The following is an 11,367-nucleotide window of genomic DNA, read 5'->3' on the forward strand; positions in this document are numbered from 1 at the left end:
TTTCACGCTTTTTCTTTTGTTTGTAGCAGAAACCAATTTAATGCAGCACAAGCAATTAATTCGTCACTATCCATAATTATTATTAGAGAGTTATCAAGTATGAGAATACGGCAACGTAAAGGCCGCGTCTCACCATCAAATAATTTGATCAAACAGTTTGAGCAAACTTGACGTACTTGAGGAAGTACGTCAAAGTGACGTCACAATTGCAGTTTTTTTGAAATTCTAAAAATCTGTGCTCTCACTATCACTCTAGTTTGATCAAATTTTTTGTATAGGGCTTTTCATCGATTGTCATTTGTTTCGAGCTTCTGTCATGTGTCACATAATATTAATATATCTACGTCATACGTCTTTGGTTTGTGTCATTGGTATACACCAATAACGTATAGATATATTAATAGGGAGTTTTTGTTGCTACGTAACGTACGCATCTCCGTATACGTAAAGCAACTAACGTGTCGTAGAGGATGAATGTTAAAATAGGTAGTTTTTGTAACTGCCTTAACGTAACGTAAAGCAAATCGTAAAGTCATTTTTAAATTCCGTTGACATTTAAAAAAATAAAAAAATGTTCACACAATATACAATTAATATACAAATGTAAAAAAAGATAAATGAATGATGAAATTGTATGGTTTTAATTGCTTCTATTTAAATATAAAAATATTATTTTTCCTTAGGTTAAAATTATTTTATTTTTGTTTATACCTACTTTTTAGTTGTAAATTATTGTATACCTAGGTACATCAGAATTCCAGTAGGTATATAGTAAATAGTGTGGTAATATTTATTTGAAAATTTTACTGAAACTAGGTCATTTGTTTATCTAGTTATTAATTGTGGTGATCACTGTATTTCTTAAATTAATACAAGATTTGTTTGTTTTGCTTTATTAATTGACAACTTAAAAACAATAAAATTTTAAATCTATTATGAAGCTCCAATTTCCAATTACAAACACAGAATAATTTTACTCAAATAGACTAAACCAATAACCAATATAACCTTAAAATGTTTATAAACAGGTAGTACGCTGATGAAATGTTCATTTGGTAGGTAATCGGGCAAGATCCTCGTGTGCATTCGGTGACTTTCGGCTCGATAGGGATGCGTATGAACCTAACGTACCAGCCCGTAACCTTAGGTAATACGTATCGCGATACGGGAGTTCAACCATTAATGCGCAAGCGTATATGTCAAAAAGATGCGTTACGTTTACGTATTTGTGTGCACAAAAACTCCCTAATATGACGTAGATATATTAATATTATGTGACACATGACAGAAGCTCGAAACAAATGACTGTGAATGAAAAGCCCTATTGAGTTGTCTAAAGTCCACTTTACATCAACAATAAATTGGACAAGAAATTGACCAAGTTATTCAAGGCCAAATTTGACGTGTAAAAGCACACTTTGACATCTAAGTTTGTTCGTTATAAACTTCACGTGAAGAAATTGACGAAAAAGAAAATTGTTCTATTTTTTCATTTATTTGGCGTGAATTCAGTGTCACCAACCTGTGTCCATTTGGCGGGAAGTGGAAGTAGAGAGTAGAGCTGTAGAGTTTTTTGTTTATTATTATTTGTTGATGTTGAGTCTTTCATGTTCATGACAACCTAAAAATTTTGATTGGAAAATGCATATAAGATAAGGGGGTGGGAAAATGGAAATTAGTGGCTTTTTTGCAGTTCTGTCTGTTAGTTTTGCTCTGGCTGGGTCTCTTTTGTTTAAACAATTATGTAAGTATTATAAAAACGTTTTCAATTTTCTGTATTCTTTAGGAAACGAATTATTTATGCATATTATTACCTGTAAATAGTAGTACCTATTTCCTATTTCTTTTGATTTTTAATTGTAAAGAATAGAAAAATTACCATTCATTTTAATTTTTTAGAATCAGCTGAAAGTGGTCTACAAAAAAACCAGGAAGGAAACGTATTATAGCCTTGTTGTGGCTATGAAAGGCAAAAGAAAGATACCTATAAAAAGTGTATTGACTAGTTGGAAGAAACTCCACATTGTCGATGCATAATAAGATATTACTTTATAAACAAATATCAAGACCTAGGAATGGAACCTGGATAATATAGTCATCAAGAAGATAGCAGGAGGTCATGAGCAACAACAACTTCATAAGTATGAGAATATTGAGGAAATCCAGCTCCTCGATATCTACTACTGGACAAACTAGAAGATTGAAGAGGACAAAGCCTTTTGAACTAGTTTGAGTGATAGGTGATAGTGAAAAGCAGAGCGTAGTGCTTGTGTGCCTGTGTATGTTAGAATAGTGCACGATCTTGTTAGATTAGATAAGAGACGCTATAGGGTAAGCTCTTCATTTTAAGGAACAGTAGTAATTTAGGTTAAATTAAAATTGCTCATTGGCCAGTTATGACCAGATTGTAATTCTCTGATGTTTGGCAAAAAGGGCTGAAGTCAGAATTGCACATCAATAATGTTTTGATGATTTCTGGACCATAAAAAAAGTGTTGCAGACTTAAACTGTATGTACCAATAAAAAGAGCCGATTTTTCTGGTCCAGAAATCATCAAAACATTATCGATGTGCAATTCTGACTTAAGCCCTTTTTCCCAAACATCAGAGAATTGCAATGTACAATTCAATACAAATGAATCATCATCGTAGTGATGATTATGGAAAAAAATATATATATAGAAATATATATATTTTGTGCAATAAAAATGTTTATATTTATCAAGGATGTATTATTTGGTATGGCCACATATACTTCTGGTATATCGTCGGTGATGTGACAATACCTCCTATCTGCTTTTTCATGAATTTTGTAGGAGACGAAAAACCATTTTTAGGGTCATCTGTTTTCACATGTAAATTTTGACATGTTTTGTAGTAAATAGATAATTGAATTTACTACAAAACATGTCAAAAAATATCATATGAAAACAGGAGGTGACTGTAAAAAAAGTTTTTAGTCTCTCTTACAAAATGGTTAACAGTTAATAGAGAGACAGATAATCGAGGTTCCACTGTATAGTGAAATTTGGACACCCAACACCCCATACAAATTTTATGGGGGTTTTGTTCGTTTAAACCCCCCCCCCCCCCAAACTTTTGTGTAAGTTACAATTGAATTATTATTGTGGTACTATTAAACACAATGTTTTTAAAACTTTTTTGCCTCTTAGTACTTTTTTGAAGTCAGTTTTTATCGTGATATTTTGAATATTTGTCAAATCCACCACATATTTGTATATGGTTAAGTACGATTGTAGAGACTAATAATATGAAAATTTATTTATGATTTACATTTTTAGGTATATTTTGAACCATTTTAAAAAGAAGCCATATCTTGATAAAAAGAGCTTTATCGAAAAAATAGAAAGAGGTAAAAAAGTTTTAAAAACACAGTGTTTAACTAATGGTACCGCAGAAATAATTTAATTGGAACGTACCCAAAAGTTTGGGGGGGTTAAAGGGAACAAAACCCCCATAAAATTTTTATGGGGTGCACAAATTTCACTATAATTTTTCTTTAAGATGTTACTGCAATAATATTGCTTCATGTCCATTTTCAATAAAAAATCTTTAATAGTTTTCGATATATTCGAAAAAATCGAATTTTCATTTTGTATCTTCAAAGGGCTGTAACTTTTTTTGTGCGCATATTTGTACTAAGGTAAGTTAGGTTCATTCAAATTATTTTTGGTCCCAGAATATGTGATTTAATTTACGACCAATCTTTTCGGGACACCCTGTATAATAAATGGGATTAGCTGGCTTAAAAATTCATAATCTACGTTCTGTAGAAAATATACAGTTTTTGGTTTCTTTTTAACTAGATCTTAATATCTAACCAAGCATTTTAAGACCTTTTTATTATTTTTTCGATGATATATTCATGTTTTTAGTTTGTTCAAAATATTCTAGATTCTAGATGATTGTACACTATAATAGATAGCCAACTAAATAAACACAAAAATTTTATTTTTGTTACAGCCTGTATATAAGTTTACCTATATATACAGTGCATTACGCACCACCTTAAAAATTGGGCATTTTTGATGTCTCGAATTTCCTAAACCTGTTGTCCCATCTAAGTGATTTTTTTATAATAATATAGCCTGAGGCTATAGGTTACTGCCTTATGCTTGTCATGCACGGGGAGCTATACTGTAATATATATTATATCACGTCGCTCTCTATAGTAATGAGTGAGCCTGCACATACGGAACCATTAGTTCCCTGTCTGCAGGCTCACTCATTACTATAGAGAGCGATATGATATAATATACATATATTACAGTATAGCTACCAGTGCATGACAAGCTTAAGGATGTAACCTATAGCCTAGGCTATATTATAAAAAAATCACTCAGATGAGACAACAGATTTAGAAAATTCGAGACATCAAAAATGCCCTATTTTTAAGGTGGTGCGTTAATTTCTTGGAGAAGTGTATTGTAATTTAATGTAAATAATGTAATATCCAATAATTGTAATTTAATATAAGATGTAATATAAGTTCCTTAAAAATATATTTTTTATTTCCCACCATACATTCTCCACAGGTCTAAATATCGATGCTAGACGTCCACCGGAGGTCCTCTCAGGACGTTAGATGGACGTTCGGCAGCAAGACATTGGACCAAACTGGGACATCCTATGAAGGTCCAATTGACATTCACTGAACGTCCCCTCGGACGTTAGGTGGACGTCCATTGGACGTTTGGCAACGTGGCATTTGGACCAAAATAGGACGTCCTGTTAAGGTCCAATTTACGTCCCCTAGGACGTCCGATTAAGGTCCAATGTACGTCCCTTCGGACCTTAAGTGGACGTCCAACAGACATTCGGTAGCGCGACATTTGGACCAAAATAGGACGTTCCTTGGACGAAAACGGACCTCCCTAAAGTCTGTGAAGGACATCCTTGTGCTATTAGGGATGTAGGTATATAGTATCTTTATTCTATTATATTCTACTCTATTTCAAACCTATTCTATATAAGTATCTACACATTACACCTATTATCATCATCATCATTCTCTTTGCCTTATCCCTATGCAGTGTCGGCTTCCCTAATTGCATTTCTCCACACAATTCTATCTTGAGTCATATCAATGTTAATCCCCTTTACCAACATGTCCTGCCTTATCGTCTTCTTTGGTCTTCCTCTCCTACTCGAATCCTTCCAGGAATCTGCACTTCAGCTATTCTTCGTATTGGGTGATTAACGTCTCGATGTTGAACATGACCAAACCATCTTAACCTATGCTCTCTCATTTTGGCATCAATTGGTGCCACACCTAGACTTCCCCTAATATACTCATATCTAATTTTATCCTTCTTTGTCACTCCACTCATCCATCTAAGCATTCTCATTTCCACCACATGCATTCGTTGTTCCGCTTTCTTTTTCACTGCCCAACATTCAGTTCCGCGCATCATAGCCGGTCTTGTGGCTGTTTTATAGAATTTTCCCTTCAGCTTCATTGGAATTTTTCTGTCACAACACACCACTCGCTTCTTTCCACTTCATCCATCCAGCCCTAATTCTACTGCATGCATCTCCATCTATTTCTCCATTACTCTGTAATACCGATCCTAGGTACTTAAAACTATTGCTTTTCACAATCATTTCACCTATTATATTATATTTTACTTTATTCTATACTATATATCTATTCTAATCTATCTATATATTTCATTTAATCTGTTACATTCTACTCTATTCCGTTTTAAATCAAATACTTTATTAGTAAGTATCTACATATATATTACATCTATTCTATTATATTCTACTCTATTCTATTTCAGTTTATTTTATACTATATATCTATTCTAATCTATCTCTCTATTTTATTTATTTTATTAATCTGTTCTATTCTATTCTGTTTCAAATCAAACACTTTACTCAAACAAAGAAACAAACGACATTCAAAAGCTTCTAATAAAATAATCATTGCATTGGTACTACTGAAAATATTGACATTTTTACAACATTTATTCCAAGTTCCTTCAATTTTTTTGAGGACAAGAAAATTTTGCTTTCAAGAAATTCACGAATTTATTGGCGTCAAGTTAATAACGAACAAACTTGGATGTCAAATTGTGCTTTGAGAACACGTCAAATTTGGCCTTGAATAACTTGGTCAATTTATTGTTCAATTTATTGTTGATGTAAAGTGCACTTAACTTGAGACGCGGCTAAACACAGTATAGGTAATAGGTATTTAGTCCATGCCCCGGAATCTCATATGGAAAAATTGGGGAATTTCCCCCACCACTTCCACACCGCTCAGCTAAATAAAGAGAAACGACAGCCTTTCTTGCTCACGAAGACTTTAACCAATCATTTATGTTAAAACCATAGATATATAATACTCTAGATTGCGCCCTGCGATCTTAAAATGGGTAACGGTTGCGACAGAGATAAATGAGCCTATTTGGTCGGTAGTCTCTTTTTAATTTAAGGGGAATATCGACGACGTGAATATCCCACTTTATCGAGTAATATGTGTTGACAGTTGGAGCGGGTGGTGATGGGAAATGGTCTTTGGTCTTCGGACGTGGGTAATCGTGGTTCGAATCCCATACCAACTTTACTTTTTTTATTTTTATTTAATCAATATTGCGTTTATTAGATATTTTTACATCTGAAAAATGGACCTAAGTAAATCTAGCAGATAATAAATGTATGTATAGTAAGTTAATATTGGAATACATAATTTGTGAACTGCATAGTAAAATAAAAGTCATTCGTTATTAATATAAATTCGTCCTTATTCGAATGATGTGAATGTTTGTTTTGCTTCTACTTTTTTAAAAAAATGTAACAATAGTTTCATAAATAAAAATAATGTCTAATTACTTATAATTGAATCGGTCATTTCAAAAACAGCAAAGTCCACAATTTTCAGAAACTAACTTTTTGAGAGGAATAGACTCCTTTAAGATAAACGTTGTGTGCAAAAACGACACCAGTCCAGTAAAAACATTAGCAACAAAACTACAATATAACTCTGAATTTTGATGTCATCCATTTCATCCATCTTTCGACTATTAATAGTTAGTTTTCTTTGCTCTTCTGTAAAATTAGGAATATGTGACTCATGTTGGTTTTGAAATGACCGATTCAATTAATAAATCGATGGTACATTATGTTGATATTAATTATTGGTAATTTTTTACGAATATTTTTAACAATTACTTTTAACTATTCTACAATTAACTTATTAAAAAAATAACATTGGCTTCTATATTTTTAAAAATCTATAGCGACCTATACAGTTTTTCTTATTTGTTATATATTTCTTTGGATAGATTTACTTTAGAGATGTAATAATATCTAATAAACGCAATATTGATTAAATAAAAAATAAAAAAAGTAAAGATTGGTACGGGATTCGAACCAGGATTATCCACGTCCGAAGACAAACGACCAGTTCTTGTCGCCATCCGCTCGAACTGTCAAACCATCTAAAATACTCGACGACAGAGTAGGATAGTGACGTCGTCGATACTCCCCTTGAATTAGAAAGAGACTACCGACCAAATAGGCTCATTTATCTCTGTCGCAACCGTCACCCATTTTAAGATCGTAAGGCGCAATCTAGAGTATTATATATCTATGGTTAAAACACCATACCTGAATGTCACAAATAAAATAATCAAACGAGGCTTAACTCGATTGTCAATTCTTCAAAAGTAATGACAGCTAGAGTTAGTGCAAGTACAAATAATTTTCTATTAGTTTACAGTTTTTATTGTATTATCTGTAACGATTTATTCTTAGTAATTTCAATTTCAGTTGGTTCCTTATCCTTCGTTTATAAAGTGTAGTGTGTAGTTTTGTTTTAGTTGCGAAAGAACTTTGGTGTTGTGTTAATAAAAAAAATAAACATGATTTATTATTGTTGTGTACAAATCATAAAAAAGTTAGAAAATGCATAGGTAAATGGTAAATAGTAATTAGTTTATAACTGTTTTATCTGAAACAACGAATAAATACACGTACATATATTTAGAAAAAAATTGTCTAACTTTTTTATATCCCTTTTCCTTACTAAATTGGACAGCAAAAATAACATATTTTGCAACTTGAGAATTCCGAATAATTTATGAGTATTACTTAGATATTATTTAAATAAAATACTTTAACAAGCTTAGTAAGTTTTGGTATTTTATTTTAATAATATAGGTGAGATTATTTCTTGTAAAATATAAAGATATTTTAATTAGTAACGAAATTGCCCGCAAGAGGCGCTAAACGGATAAAATTAATGCTTGTCCATTTGAATTTCCCGCCAAATGGTGATTAGTTAACACATCGCTCGCAAATGGCGTAAGGAACCAAATTTTTACAGTGAGTTGCCTATCTATCTGGTAATACTATATTATTTATCTATGTATTTAGTCCATTCCGAAGTTGTAGTTTTGTTTTGACATTTCCCTTCTGACATAACCTATATGTGTATCATAAAATAATATAATATATTATATACAGGCATATTATGCCTTTTTTGCCTTTACACTTACTTGTGAATTGATTTTTTGTTTTATTTATTTACTGAATATAGAGACTTTTAAACTGTCCAAGGTTGTTCTAGCTTTGTTGTTTTAAAATTTGTGATGTTTGTTATAATGATAATAGGAGTCTTATTTAAATTGGTGCATTAAAAGGGATTTATTATATTATTAGCAGTAATTCCAAATGCGAATATTAGAGCAGGGCATTTAGCACAAAATAAATCGATTTTTAAATACAGCACCTAGAGATTTGCAACTTTTTGTATTGTGTTTAGGATGGTGTCAGAAAAAAGGTATACTATAGAAAAATGGGTGGAAATGACCCCCGGTGCTCAAAAATCCTCCACACTCCAGAAGACAACATGTCTTAGCAGTGATCTTGGGCACCAGGTAGTGCATCCAGAAGGTGACGTGACCATAGACATGTTTAAGTCTCTAGACACGAAAAGTTTAAAGTCTCTAGGTGCTGTATTTAAAAGTCGATTTATTCCTATGTTTTTAGTGCTAATGGTCTATATGTTTCAACACTATATCATGCCCAAAACACGCCATAATAATGTGTTTTGAAATGTCATAGAAACCTCATTTGTGACATTATTTACTTTTAATATTATATGACTACTGCATATGCATCCAATTTTCTGTAATTCTTGACGTTTTCGTAATCGAATTTTATCTGCACATTCTTTTGGCACCATCCCTAATTCCTCTAATTTAATCTAATAGCCTTTTAATAGTCTAATGAGATATGATGTAAGGTCCATCTGCACCGATCTGTTTAATGGATTAAAATTATTTGATGTAATTTAGTATGTTTACAAATTATAAAAAAAAGGGTGCCCGATATAATTTTGTTTTGACTATAATTAATGAATAATTAAAAAATTACTTTTTTTATATATTAAACAGTTATTTATGTATCAAGGGCATTAAATAGATGTTTATACCCTAAGGGCGACAAGCTTATAAATTACATAATTATGCATGTGGTGAATATAAAATTTTATGTCATAGCGGTTCATTGCGTCAGTTAAAGTTTTAATTTTATAATATAATAAATTAGAAGAAATACTGTATCGCAGCAGGTATTTAGTACTGTTGGTAGAAAAGTGATGTTGGTTAGCAATTTGGTATTAACATAAACAAAGTTTTTCTATGTGAAATTGTCAAAAAAGTCAGAATGCAAGAGAAATTCGATATTTCTGAAAAAAAGCCAATAAAGCGACTGAGAATCTATTACCAAATAAACGTATCTATGACAAGGAATACGCTAAATTTCAACCATGGATGACAGAAAATAATACTGAATGCGTAAATGAGACTGTACTACTGGCATACACTGTACAGGACGACCAAGAAAAACATGGAACAATAGGATAAGCAAGATTCTCAAAGAAAGAGGGAAGACATAGAGTGAGCCGAAGGAACTAGCTAGAGACAGAAAAGAGTGGTGTACATTTGTAGAAAAAAATTTAAGAGAGCTTGTACACCTCGACACCTTCGGGTATAAGAGGTTTTCGATTATGTATGCATGTTAATTATAGTCAGAACAAAATTATATCGGGCACCCCTTGTTTTTTATAATTGTTACCATACTAAATTACATATCCAATAATTTTAATCCATTATTAAACAGATCGGTGCAGATCGACATTATATTGGATCCTCTACTATAAATAAAAGATCCAAAGTACCAATAATACTGTCAGTAGTCTTAAAATATATTTATTAAAACATACCAACTGTAGAAAAATAATATAACTTATCAAATCTGTTTATTTAAAAAATACAGCTACTATTTATAATTATTATAAATATGATTTATACGTAATCATTTGATTTTAATTTCACACTATCACTTTGGACGGTTATAGTCTTTCTGGCATTATTCGAATTTCACTTTTATCCAATTGCGGTTGCAACTCCAATAGAGTCATGTAACAGTTTTGTAACTTGATTTGTGGACGTCCGTGAGAGCGGTTGCAACTCCACTGGAGATTCCTGTGGCAGTTCTGTACTGGAAACTGTGTCAGAGAAATCCTAAAAAAATATTTTTGTTAGATTCCAAAGCCACAAGAATAATGGAAACATATAGCAAAGGAATTTGAAGCAAGATTGAACTTTCCCCATTGCTTCGGTGCCGTTGACGGCAAATATGTGCAGAGTATTCTACCAAATGGGCAAGGTTCCTATTTTTATAACTATAAAGGATTTCATAGTATGGTTTTGATGGCAGTTGTAAATGCTAATTATGAGTTCATAATATACGAATTTGGCGTGAATGGGAGAATTTGTGATGGAGGTGTTATAGAGCAAACAATATTTTACAACAAATTAAAAGAAAATACATTACAAATTCCAGTCTTTGATCGCCTCAGTGGTTCAGATAAAATGCTTAGTGACGTGTTTATTGGTGTTGAAGCTTTTGCCTTAGCTCCACATTTCTTAAAACCGTTTAATCAAAGAGAATTAACAAATGAACGCAAAATATTCAATTACCGCCTGTCAAGGACAAGGCGAGTTGTAGAAAATGCCTTTGGTATTTTAGCTAACAGATTTTGAATTTTCCATACCACTATTAATTTAAATCTAAAAACTGTATATATCATTGTCATGACATATTGTGTACTCCATAACTTTTTGAGAATTAAATATGCTTCAACCTATACTCCCATTGGAAGCTTAGACGTTGACAATAGGAATGGTTTAAGAACAGAAGATTCTAATCTCATTGATATGCAGAGATAACATTATATAAGTATTTCCAGAGACGCCAAGCAAACTAAGGATAAACTTTTTTTATGGTATTTCAATAATGAAGGTAGTGTATCATGACAAAATAGCCATGGTGT

Source organism: Diabrotica virgifera, chromosome 2 (genome assembly GCF_917563875.1).
Source record: "Diabrotica virgifera virgifera chromosome 2, PGI_DIABVI_V3a".
NCBI lineage: Eukaryota > Metazoa > Arthropoda > Insecta > Coleoptera > Chrysomelidae > Diabrotica > Diabrotica virgifera.